The 13761-nt window shown below is 40.7% G+C and overlaps 1 protein-coding gene across 2 annotated transcripts in view; it reads right to left on the reverse strand.

Annotated features, from left to right (window-relative positions):
* The window catches only part of LOC147231158 (zinc finger protein 703-like), a 47187-nt gene extending 39089 nt beyond the window's left edge, over positions 1–8098 (reverse strand). The window contains exons 1-4 of one of the 2 annotated variants that reach the window (XR_015106599.1): positions 7961–8098; positions 4988–5237; positions 4576–4639; positions 3649–3848 (exon numbers count right to left, since the gene is read on the reverse strand). The gene's annotated coding sequence lies outside the window, so the exon portion shown is untranslated. Of the gene's footprint in view, positions 1–3648; positions 3849–4575; positions 4640–4987; positions 5238–7960 lie in introns of those variants that run through there. The other variant, XM_086152374.1, reaches the window with a different exon arrangement.
* Between the last annotated feature and the right edge of the window lie 5663 nt (positions 8099–13761).

A 13761-nucleotide genomic window follows, 5' to 3' on the forward strand; every position in this document is an offset into this window, starting at 1 on the left:
TTATACCTATCTGGTTTTGCAACTCTGACTGACAGATGAGGCGGCGAGATCAGAGGGACGCAGATAAGCTTGGCGTTAATGTCTTGACACTTTTCCCTCCACACTTAACAATTAGATTACAGCTGTTTTTGAAAAGCGAAAAAAAAAGGGCCCGTAAACATATTTCATTTTACAGCTGCTTCGACTATTTTTCCTTCGACGTGGGTGTTCAAAGGGTATCCTTTTCAGAAAAAAAAAAAAAGAAGCAAAAATCAACTAAATCAAAAAAATATATGTTAACAGATGGATTTTTTTAAAAGAAAAATGTTACATTTAGGAAAAAATTTGAATGCCAGAAAAAGACAGAAGGAGTTTGTTGCGGGATTTTGAACTGAAAAGTGGGATAATGCATATTTATGGGCAAACGGTGGCCCGCAGCCTGAATAATGAGGAGCCTCCCAGGCCTGCAGGAGTCCGGGCAGAGACCAGGATATGAAAAACACCCAGGAGAAAGTTGACTGAGTGGCGAGGAACTGACAGAGGCATTAGCAAACAACAGTTAACCCTTTGTTGTCATTCCAACTTTTTTTTCTTTTTTTTTCAGAACGTCTTTTCACGAGCCACGTCAGGGCAATAGTCTAGTCCGGCAGCGATCGGGGCAGAGACGCCAGCTGGGCCAAAACATACATTTAAGAAGCTAGTTACCAGAAGCGCAACGTCCGTTCGTAAGCTATGCCTCCGCTTCCGCCCAAAACAAGAGAGATGGAATCCCGAGGTGAAAAAAGTCCAAATCGACCCCATCTAGACCAATCGGCCATTTCAAAACAAAAAAAGAACACCCTCACTCTGATTGTAGTCGTTTTCTATCTGTTTTAAATCCCCCCCCCTTCAAATTTATGTTTCTTTCATTCCCCTGAACTTCGGCCGGGGCACCTTCGCGGAGTCGGCCTGCACGAGATGAGTCAATACAAACACCCCCCCCTCCTTCCACTCCCACCTCCCCGTAAATTCCTCTTTATGACAGATTAGAGAGAGAAATGGCTTTTCCACTCGTTTACCCATAAATACAGTAACACGCTCAGCTGGTTTATGCCGCTCTCTTCAAATGATGGAGCGGGTGAGCTGATGTTTATGGCTGTCAGTGAATATGACTCGCACTGGCTAAAGTCCAGCTCCACTTCAAAGCAATAAGAAAACAGACGCTCAGTGTGCAGAAAGTAATAGAAAAGGAAAACAGCTGTGCAACTTATGATTTATTCCTTTCACAGCGGGCCTTGTTGTGAGAAAGAACAAACATTTATTTTGAAAAAAAGAGAAATCTTCCCGCCGCGATTTGGAGAGATGATATTTCCCATGCCGGCACTTAAAAGCTTGTGTCACGTATATTTTGGATTAGCGATAGCAGACAGGAAATGGTTGAAGAAAAGGTTGGCGTGGAAGGGAGGGTGGGGTGATGGAGGCTTTTTTTTTTTTTTTTTTTTTTTTGCTAAATTGAACCGGTTAAAAAAAAAAAAAAAAAAAAAAAAAAACAGCGGAGCGACCTGTCACATCTGATGTAGGCATTTTTTCCTGACAGCCGTAATTCTCCAGCCCGCAGAAATTCATCAACAGCAGTTGTGTTTAAGCTTCGCCGCGAGGCTGCGGCCCTTTCAAGTCAACTTCCTCTGACAGGTAGATTTATTAGGCCTGAAGTTTGCACAGATCACACGTCACTCTTGGCAAACCAGCGGCGTGTCAGAGAGGCCTTCTGGCTTTCTTGAGGTGGATCTGCCCGGAAGATATTTTAACCCTCGGTTTCCTCCTCGACAATAAATTATCTCACAAGAGAAAAGGCAGGAAGCATATTTCTTTTCTTTTTTTTTTTTTTCAAAATGGAAAAAAAACATAATTGGAGGGTTTGTTTTTCCTGATAGAAGTCAGAGTGGAGCTGATGATGTCCAGGACCTGTCCGGCTCTCTAAGCCGATGCTCTGTGATTTATAACATGATTTCATGTTGAAATAAAAGTATCAAAACTCTGCCTCATCATTATTATTATTTTTGTTGTTGTGTAAAGTAATGTCAGACCCTGTTAATATAACATTAAAACACTTTCTGATCTGGATTACGTTTGACTTCACTTTAGTTTCCTTCAAGTCCAACTTGAAGGAAACAGATTTCAACATTTTTTATTTACTTTCTACTTATTTTTGTGTTTTTTTACTTTTAAACTTTCTACATGATAGCTCATGTAGTTTTATAATAATATTCCAGCTAGCTTTAAAGTCATTTTCTTTTATTTCTTAATCATTTTTTCTTCTCTTTTAAATCACTGTCAGCTTATTTAATAGTTTTTTTTCTTTTTTGTTCCGTGTCAGTGTGATCCTGTCAATGCAGCCGCCCAAGGTTTAGTCAGATTCCTGAACGCCTGCAAACCGCACTTGAACTATTAACCCTTTATAAAGAGGGACGAAGCTGAGAATAAACTCTGGGTGAAAGGGGAGGGACATGACTTTTAGATTCAGGACCAACACATATTTTAAATTAAATTGACAATCGAAAATACTGTTGGTTTTATTTTGATAGCTGTCTCTATTGAAAGGTGCTTTTGTGCCAGTGTAAACAAAAAGTCTTTGTTTAAAAAAGATAATAAATGAACTGTTTTAAGGGTTTTCAGTCCCTTTTCTCATGCAATTAGATACATTTCAGTGATTTCCAGCAGTTCACATGCAGAAAGAGGTGGCCTTACATGGGCTGATGATGATTTTATTGTATCTGACATGATACAGGAATTTATTAAATCAGGTCTCACAGTGCAGCGTGAATAAACTAATAACACCGCTTCAACCGTTATGGTCTGTCGGAGGATTATCAGACGTCCCTTGTTTTATGGAATCACGCGTTTCAACAGCTTTTCCCATTCGTAGTCACAGCAACCGGGAGAAGCATCAACATCTTGTAATGATGAATAGTGTAGGTCAAAGGCAATTAGTTTTTAGTCGGTGTATTAGAGGCTGTGCTGAAATATTGTTCATAACTCTCTGTATTTTTCTCCAAAGAAGTCAAACAGACCGTCCCTCATACATTTGGCTCATCGATTGAAAGTCTCAACTTCCAGTCAGTGAAACGTTTACTTTCGGCAGAAACAGGCCGTCATATTATCAACAGAGTTATGGCTGGACGTTGAGAAGGGACAAAGAGTGGAAAGGGGAGGGAAAAAAAAAAATCACGAGCAACAGTTAGAAAACCCAAAGAGCGGGATCAAGACGGAGGGAGAGCACTCTGGGGTCCGTCTTTCAGTTCCACATCTGGCCCTGATATTTCAGAGTTAATTAGTCATGCAGGGGTTGTGTGTAGATAAATCTATCATCCCACGGTGCACAAACCATTTGAGAAATGAAAGGAAGTGAGGAGATATACACAGTCCGGGCTCCTTCATAAATCACGGGCCCAGATTAAAAACAGACACTGCCACGATGAGAGGGAGGGATCGGGACCCGGGCCGCCCCAGACTTTCTCACACAAAAAGCGCACATTTTTGCGAATGTGGGATGTTAGCGCGCACAAATGCATGCAAACACAGACATCAACCCTAATAAATATGTAGAAAAATATATATATATATTTATCTTTTTTTTTTAAAATGTAATATTTTGATTTTATAATTATGTTTAATATTAATATTCCCGATATTACTGTTCATTGAATGAGGCTCTGTTTTTTTGATTTGCTTTTTAAGGGAATCACAGACAGCAGGCCTCCCCATAGACAAAGACCAAGTCAGCTGCGTCAGTTTATCAATACAGTATTTCAACGTGTTATCATTCGGTCGCCATTGTTACCGTCAACGCTTGTCAAGAGTCCGAACCCCTGAGGACCAACCAGAATAATCTGTTGAAAAAAAAAAAAATCATCATCATTATTTATTCTTATGGTTTGTGAACATTGCTCAAATCCCTGCGGGTTCACTTTCATATACAGTGTACCCAGATATTTGCAGCTGCTAAGCTCATAGGACATCAAATACACGGAAAAGATCTGAGGTATTTCTTAATTTCCTTTTGGTAAATGAGAAACACCCTTCAAAACAAACTACCTTCCGAACCATACTTTCATCAAAATCACATCTCAGATAAATGCGGCGCTGTAGTAAAGTTGTAAGTATTGTGATATGAACGTAGCGGAGCAAATATACGATAAAGTAGGAATATGATTTATGCATGTAAAATGTGGAACTCGAGGAACACACATCATGTACAGATTATTACAGACCTCAGTCTAAATATTGCATGTATGTTTAGATGTACAGAATAGACATTTGCAACCTCAAATACATAAGCGCTCATTTCCTCTGAACCTGCATGTTTGTGACATGACGGTGGCCCTCCCTCCGTTTCCACCCAAAAGCAACCTCCTCCGGCCCCAATCATAATTTGTACAGTGTTTCCCCGAGCCGATGAGGAGAATGGATTGCTTCAATTATGCCGAACAAGAACCACATTCTGTCGAGATGACAGGGTTGTAAATGATTGCAGAAGATGTCGCCGCTAACAAGTCTGGTGATCCGGGGCTAATGGGGTTCAGATTCTCTAAACGCCACAGTACCAGTGAAACATACCCAAAGGAGCGTCGTCACCGCCGCCGTCTCCGCGGCATCCTGGCCCCAAAAGCCCCGCGGGGATCTGAGCGGAGAGGAACGGATATCACACAATAATTTGATTACATCAAAAAATAACAGGCTCTAAAAGTATGCGATTTCTGTTTGCCTTCACTCTGATAAAGCCGCATTACCTGGAACTTTCTATCATCCGAGGAAAGAACAATACAAACAAGTAAATCACATACGTGCAATAACGGATGAATTACCATGTAAAAATTGAATTACGTGTTTAAGGTGTTTTCCAGCATTGGCGTGACAAGAAGTAGGGGGTTATACTTGTTAGGTGTGAAATAAAAAAAAAAAAAAAAAAATTCTCAAATGTATGGAGATTTTGTCACAACATAACTCCCAGTAAGAAGGACTGTCCTACCGTTTAATGGGATGTGGTCAGCAGCTCATCTTTCCCCCTCCACTGCCTGCAGCTCTCAGGGTGGACCCGCCCGTCTGCCATTCATCTTCATCGCCAGACTGCCAGTCCGAACCCGATGTGTCTCCAAATTCTTTGCGGCGGCCCAGCCGGCGACCCCAATTAACTCCTCAGCCAAACACAAGACAAATTCGTAGTTTGTGCTTGGCACGTGTGGATGCTGAACTTGAGAAAATCCACCAAACTCTGGACTCTGTAGAAGCGGGACACTGCTGGTCACATTTTACCCCTCAGTTTTGTCTGCTAGGGTTTGGATGGAACTCAAACATCAATATAAAGCTTTTGTATCACACCCAGTTACAGTTTCTTACTTTATTCCTATTAGCATTAAGCAGTGGGACCCATGGACTCCTATATTTTGTTTTGTCTTGATCTCAGCTCGCGTTCCTGCTGAGATGCGCTATCTTTACTTTGGTTTCACCGACTCAGTTTTAGAAAGATAAAACACAATCGTTCAAAAATATTACAACATCTCTCTTTGCAAATGCCCGCCAGCACCCGGATCCGCATAAGTTGCGGTTCGGTGAAAATGAACGTGTTTTTCCGTTTACACACACAAACACAGGCACACACACTCACACCTGTGTTGTTCTTTTCATCGATGCCATACCCTGCTTTGTTTGGCCGACACCTTGGCGAAACAGACAGAAGCTTGTCATTAATAGACACAAATAATTGTGTAGAAACCCAAAACCCGAAAAATGCACGCCTTTCGATTGTTGGACTGGTCGCTGAGAGGAGAAACATTTGTTTTGAAATATAAATTAAAAGCAATTTTACAATTCTGTATAGTCAGACTTAGAATGCTAGTGTCGAGTCTGTAACAAGAGCAGTCGTAGGAACAGGAATTTTTTTTTCTCCTCGCAATTCTTAAAATATAAAATGTCAAAAGTCACCGCTGCGTATGTCCGAATGTGAGCGCGTATGCCAACAAGCGCACACTGGTGATAAAAAGTGTTTACGGTTTTGAAAACATCTTTTGTCTTCCTTTGTTCAACTTTTCAACCAAACCAACCCTGACACCACAAACCCATCATCGGCGTTTCCACGACAACAGCTTTAAACCACGGTCAGAGTTCACGTTTATACAAAAGTGATTCCTGTGCTCGTAATCTCCTTTCATCAGCTCTGAGAAACAGTCGTGAGCACAATCACAGCGGACTGGTGTGTCCTTGGAAGGACGAGTATATCCAAACATGAAAACACGGGACTTTCCTTCACACCTCGGTTGCGCTGTCGTCCCCCCGGGCAGCGCCGACAGGAAATGGGAATGACTGCTTCCTGCCTGCATCGGCTTTGAAGGCAGGTTATGAGGGACAATGTCGCCGCGGAGCAAAGTTCCTGCGCTTTCGCCAGGTTCTTTGTAACGCTTGATTTACAGCCACCCTCCCCCCACCCCCGCACCGTTTCATCTGTGATTTAGTGTTTCCTGGTCAGATGGCCATCAGCTGCCTTGCACGTCCGCCGTGTTGCCGTAGGGACGCGGCATGGAAACGAAACCTGACACGCGGGGTCCGTAATGTCGTCGGGAATCGGCGTTACGGCATTTCACGTACGTCCGATCGACGTTCGAATCGACAGTCGGTCGCGATGCTCATTCGTAAATCCGAATGTTTAAATCTCGCTCAAAAGTTTGATGCTTCCTCATTTCCATCGGGGGGGGGGGGTAACTCAGACAAGCTGCACACATGCTCCCGTTAACGCTCAGCTCTTTCCTTGACTTAACCTTTGACCTTGCCCTTCTCTTAACCTCTACCCCCAAAGCTCTGCTTGCCAGTATTTTCTCCAAAGCCATAAATCCGAAGATAGCTCGGAATAAAAGTACAGGGTGATTTACAGTAGAGACGATTATTTAATCTATAATTTAATAGCAATTCAGTTATTATAGATTCCGCTTTAAACTGAATTAAAAGTCACCATAAAAAAATGTTTCACTTCTTTGGATATTGACAGAAAAGACAAAATGATTTTCATGTCGTTGTTAAATATTGAAGTCAAGTTAAATGAAGAAAGAATGACATGAAATGTTCTATCAGTGCTGTTTAAGAGAATGCTAGTCTGATAAACATTTACTTTATTTTGAGATTTTGACCACATTTTGTTCCCCGTAATTTGTCATAAGCTTCTCTGACGTTTAAAAAGAAAAACGTCACAAAAATGACTGGGATAGAATTGCCCTTTAAGTGGATTGGATAACATTGAGTTTGTCACATTTTGATATGGTTTAGGGAATCTGTGTTTTGACCTTCAGCGCTTCTGTAGTTGGGGGGGTTGTGACTCAGGGCTGTGGAACACTGTAGCATTAGTCATATGGAACAAAACATTCTCTTGTGAGTCATACAAGAGATGTTTTGGTGTTTTTTTTACATACAGAAACATGGAAAAACACCAAATATTTAATTTCTTCTCCCTTGGTATGGAAGCCTGGTGTGCTGTACACCGGGGCTGAGTGCAGTGTTTACAACAAAGATTAAAAAAAAAAACAGGGTTTTATTTATTTTCATTTATCTATAATCAGATTTTTGCTATTCTCAAGAATGGATGTATGGATGTATTCTTTTTTATTTAGGGGTATTTCTACCCATCTATTCTTTCTGTGTATGTCTGAACTATACAGCACCCTGAGTTGCTACATGTCTGCGATGCCACCAAATGTCAATAGATGACCTAGTTATCTCTTTAAAACCATAGTAAACGCATACACATATGAGATGCATGTATATTTTTGAAAGTATTTTAAAGTTCCCATAATGGGAAGTAAACTGTCCATTATGTGTCATTTAATATTGTAATGTACTTGTATTTTATGACTTCGATGCGACTCACCCTCAGCTATAATGGCTCGTTGTTTATGTAGACACAAACACACACACACACACACACACACACACAAAGTGAATGAGCAAGCAAAGGTACCCCCCTATCTTCCGAACGCCGCCACAGTGGCACTGAATCCACTTCCTTTTCCTCCCGATCCCCCTCTTGTTTTCCTCCAGCATTATTTTCTTCTTTCTCATGTCCTTGGTATTCTTTCAGCCTTCAGCCCGAACCTCTCGTCACTCCTCTCCTCCCACTCTTTCCTCCGCTGAGTGAGATACTGCAGAGAGCAGAAGGTGCAGCAGACATACGTTTATCGGGCCTCTGCTGCTGCTTAAACACCCCCTCGGAGTGACAACAGCAAAGAGGGCATTTAAGATTATTGAGGAAAAGTCGAGAGATCTGGGGCAGGTAAAATGCTCTCAAATGCACAAACCACATGCTCTGTGAATGGCAACCGCCGGGGATCTTTCACTTCATCCTTGGTACGTCTGATTGTAAAATCAGACGGGCTCAAGATAATTTGATACATCCAGGGCACTAAATGCCTTTTAAAAGGTAAATAAATACATCCATTATGGCTGGTTCTTGTCAGTCGGATTTAAAAATACGGTGCAGGAGAGTGACTTGGCAATATTACAAATACATTGGATTCAGCGTAAACGATCCATTTTGCTGACTTAGCGGCGACCGTCCAACACTTTCTCTACGAATGCCTTTTTTGAGACCAATATCAAAATAAGTTAGTTATCCAACTATGAGTTTGTGCTTGGTCAGCCGTGATGATGTAAGTGATGAAAGGATGTTATTGTTCAAATATGGCACTTAAATGCACTAAAACCATTGTTCTATAACTCAGCAACCATCGTGCACTGAGGGGAATATCTCATTGTGATCATGTCTCGGACAATTGCTCAACTTGTTTGCTCTTTTGCCGATTTTAGCCTTTGGAATTGTGTTGCTTGGATATTCTTGGTTTCACGAGCAAATGGTCTTACACTGAAAATAACAGAAGCACTAACAGTTATATGGAAGTTGTTGACATGATACAATAATAGCTTTGGGATAACAATACTACAGTACTTCCGAGAAGATAACTGTAGCTGGATCCAGCGTATAATTTATTTGTGCTATTCATTTTTGCCTGATCTCCATAAAAACACCATTTATATCATCAAACTCTATAGCTCTGTTTAAATGTTTAGTTAGCCATGAGGAAGATCTGCTGGCCAGCAGCCATCCATTCCCTGGCCGAAGCAGAGGTTTGCTCTTTTCGGCATTTCCGAGCCCCAACTGACATATTCCGAGCAGCATCTGGATTTATCAGAGGAGCCTCACCAGCCGCCTGGAGAGGGGACTTGTTTTTGCCCCCTGGCACCCGGAGCCTCTGTTTCAGAGGCGGCCGAGGCGACCTGACTTCACGCCGCCCCGCCAGCTGCTCACTCCTCTGCTGTTCTTACTTATTCTCAGCAGGGGGTGTTATTTTTGGGTTCACTTGATAAACTGATTACTGCTTGGACATCATTCTTTGCAATCGGGCTTTTACCCGGTCTATCGCTGGAAAATGTCGTATTACGACGATTTACGAAGATTGACGTTGCGTTTAATCAATATGTATAGGACTCCGTTGTGTTTGAAGAGTAATACATAGATAAATGTGCAAGTCACTCAGTAGAAATATATAACTGTATAGAAATATACAGTTAGAAAATTCTTCATTCGATACAATGTTTTATTCAAAAGGTCAAAAGGTCAAAAAGCAGAAATCTATTCAAGTCAGGTTTAAAGAAATCGACGACTAACAACAAAATAGGAAAAGAAAAAATATTGATCCGTGGCGTTTTTTTTCAGTTTCATGATTCGCCTCGGACGTGTGCATGACATCATGTTATACCTCGCCGAGGCTCGATTCGTTTCAACGGTACGATACAGACGGTGCAAACGGTTTGACTTTGAATCGCTCGCATTATGTTTTGCTCTCGTTTCAACTTTTTCATCCGAGTGCGTTGGAAAAACAACAATCTATCTGTCACTCTGTCCGCTAGATCCTTTCCCCCGTCTCCCTCACGCTCCTTTTCCTCCTCTTCCTCCCTTTGCCTTTCAAATCCACAGTCTCTCCTTCAGCGCTCTCCCCCTGTGCCTCCCTCGGCCCCCACAGTCCCCTTCATAAATCCTGGGACAGCAGCGCTTTAATGGATAATTAATTGATGCCGCTGCAGCCCTGTAATAAGACAATAAATTACGACACAGGCCGGTGTGCTGTGTCAGTGTGTGTTGCTAATGGCCCTTCAGGGCCGGGGCAGTAGGCTAATAAATTAGACAGGTATTAACTGTTGTGTGCTAAGTAGCCCTTCGCTGCTAACTGTCGAGGGGGGAAGCACACAACAGGGGAGGGGGGATGAAAACCACGTCATATCAGGTTTTAAGGGAGGAGATTGACATTAAAATATCCTTAATACTGACTACTTGGGATTTCAAGCCACGCACAGGTGTCGAGTTCAACTTCGCTTAGCGTAGCTTAGCTTAGCGCAAAGCTAAACCAGGAAGAAGCGTGGCATCAACAAATCAACAGCTACAGCGGAAATTGAGCGCTGTATTTTTGTTTTGTAATTAAATTACTATATATTGTTTCATGGAAACAACATTTATTCATCACTCTATGTTTGTTGACTTTATCAAAAGCTCCATAGTTTTCCAAAACATGCTTATTTTTATATGTGTTACAATAATGCAACCAATTGTAGTGATATTCATCCAAATTGCACACTTATCTTATCTTACAATCATTTTGATTGTGAAAAAGTAAAAAAGCTGAAGAGATATTAGTAAGCATCCCAGTGTTTTGCTCCAATCCTATACATCAGAGTTAAAAAAGGGAATTTATGGCTATCCAAATGCTCAAATCCAACCATGCAAAAAACTCACGTGTACTTCCAGGGCACCCGCAGGGACTCAACTTCTGCTCTCTTTAACGTCAATCATCTGGAATTGAATAAAAAAATATATATATGCAGGTTTGTTTTGAAAGGTGCCTTGACCTCTTCCCGCATCCTGAAGCATTTGCAGTGTCCACATATCATCAAAGGAGCTGCTGTTTCCAGGGAAAACACCTCCAGCTTCAAGCATTTGTTTGTGGAGGCCTTACTGGAAAATACAATAAAATTTATAAATCATATATTTATATTGAAAAATTTAATTACGCCTTGCGTATAGCAGACGTACCGCCACAGGAATTGCGGAGTAAATATGATATTTCAATATTCAATGAGTACATTTAATGGCGACATGTTATTGCTAAATTCTGTTTTGAATTTTGGCTCTGACATTAACAAATGTTAAATGGAGTAATTTAACAAGAGGATGCTTTTTTTTTGTGGGGAGGCAAGTTTTCACAGCACATCCGCTCCCTTTACTCTGACGGTCTAAAGAGAAAGCTGGAATCTGGTCGGCGGCGTCAGTGGTCGAAAGCTTTCATTGCACCAAATCTAAAGGATTGTGTCGCTTCCCAAAGAGGAAAATTGTAGCTTAGTAAACAAGGCCATCTCCTGCTTGGATATTCGGAATTCGGCAGATAGTCTCTAATCCCATTTTAATGGTTGTCTGATTAGAAGGTGAGGAGGATTAGGGTGTGAGCATGCATGCATGGATGCTGTGTCACTTGCATGCACACTCACGCACACACACATCCTCGAAGAGGAAGAAGCGGAAAAAAAGGAATGGCTGCTCTGTTATTTTCTCTCAATTTCTTTTTAAATCTCTCACGTCCAAATGTTCTGACTCTGGCCCTAATGAGCAAGCCCTAATGACAGTTATGTAGATAAAAAGTCTCTCTGATTGATTCCAATAGAACCTCGGCACACCTTATCGATTGCTCTCTGCCGGTGGAAAACTGCTAATTAATAATGATAATTGCCACAGCTCATTAAAATCAAACACACGAGGCTGAACTCCACCTTCTCCTCACTTCACTTGTCTTTGTCTAGTCCTGTGTAAACCACTACTTTTCTCTAAATACCTCCACGCTACCCAAAGAGTTGCCCTTTTCCGAGACCAAATATAAACAGAATGGCAACGTCGGTATATTGGAGTTTAGCATAATTTACACAACAAATGTATTTCAGTATAAAATATGTATGTGTGTGTGTGTGTGTTTGCGTGTAAATAAAGGGCCCCATCTATATATATATGTATGTGTGTGTGCGTCTATATGTTTGTATGTATGCATGTATATATTATATATGCGTGTGCGTTTATGTCCATATGTGGATATATGTATTTGCGTGTAAGTGTGTATTATCGGTCCAGCAGGGTTCAGGAGTGTGGAATTTCTTCATTTGTGCATATTAAAGAGGATGTGAAGGTAGGTCACCAATTTGGAGGCCAATTTGAGGCTATGCTGACTATTTTAAGCCACAAACTGGAGGCTGTTTTTGCCGTTTCAGGGAGAAGGTGATCCATTTCTCCCTGAACACAATACTACGACCTTCTGTGTCATTTTCCGGATGCAGCGCTACCTTGCCCCGGAGTGCTAAATTACAAATAGGCAATTTGGTTAGTGAGAGAAACAAGAAACACGTCCAATGATAAACAGGTCCAAACATGATGGAGAGAGCAGTAACAAACTAGGGGCTTGAATTTAGCTGCACTCGTGATAAAACAAATAAAATGAAATAAAATAAAAATTGGGGGGGGGGGGGGAATAGCCAAAGAGCATAAGAATAATTCCATCTGAAAAATTAGTGGCAGATTTTTAAAAATGGCAAAATCAGATGCACTTGTAAAGATAGTGGTATCATAGTAGATGCAATATAAAGATCAGTATTTTGGATTGAAAATCAGAAAGTTAATTATATTAGTCCGCCAAGTCTCATTCGCTCACTGTGTCTACCCCAGCCGGTCGAGACAGAAGGCCACCCGCTTGTCTGAGGTTTCTGCCCGATAAAAGTTTATTTTGTTCCTTGCCATTCTTACCAAGTGCTTGCTCATGGGAGAGTTGGATTTCTGCAAATCAGTTTTAAGAATTCGGTCCCGACCGACTTTAAGTGTTAAGTATCAGCTCTGAGACAGCTCTGTTTTGAATTGGCGCCATGTTTGACTTGACTTGACTTCACCATTGATTGGCTGATATTAGCTGATATGGCACCTTTAAAGAAGTAACACGTTTGATCAGTTTGTTATCCAGGCATCCCTGGCAGGCGAACTGTACTCAACATTGATATTCGGATGAATATTGAATGTTTGTTGGCCACAATACTGCATCCAGTGACCAGGACCATTAATAACGTCCTGACTTGGAATATTGATGCCTGCTAAATTGTTCTGATCATTAGTCTAATGTGTCGATACACGGTCTACGGTGATATATAATAAAACATTAAAATATTTCTCACATAGTTATACATAAATATGATAAATAAAACATACAATTTTTCCATTCACATGCTTTTAGTCTAATATCAGTGACATTTTTGTATTACATATATATTTCAAATCTATCAATCCAATTTTGTTTATATATACACACACAAACACACACAAATATATATGTAAAATATTCATGTCATTTTGTGTATATGTATATATGTGTGTGTATACATATATATGTATATATATTCATATATCCATCTCATTGTGTGTATACACAAAATTATGAATACTATATATATTGGTAAAAACTGTGTGTGTATATATATAAGTATGTATATTCATAACCCATCTAATTCTATGTAGATGGAGAATTATGAATATACATACATAGAACTGTGTGTATAAAAATACAGAATGTATGAATGAATGGATCCATCCATCCATCCCTTCATCTATTTCATCGCAGGAACTTTCATGTCAGAAAGTCTTAGCCAGTTTTAAAAGACCCCTCTTGTCACATGTTTTGATTATTA

The sequence above is a fragment of the Fistularia commersonii genome, chromosome 9, assembly GCF_037954325.1.
Source record: "Fistularia commersonii isolate RoL2024-O1a breed Wild chromosome 9, RoL_Fcom_v1.0, whole genome shotgun sequence".
Taxonomy (NCBI): Eukaryota; Metazoa; Chordata; class Actinopteri; order Syngnathiformes; family Fistulariidae; genus Fistularia; species Fistularia commersonii.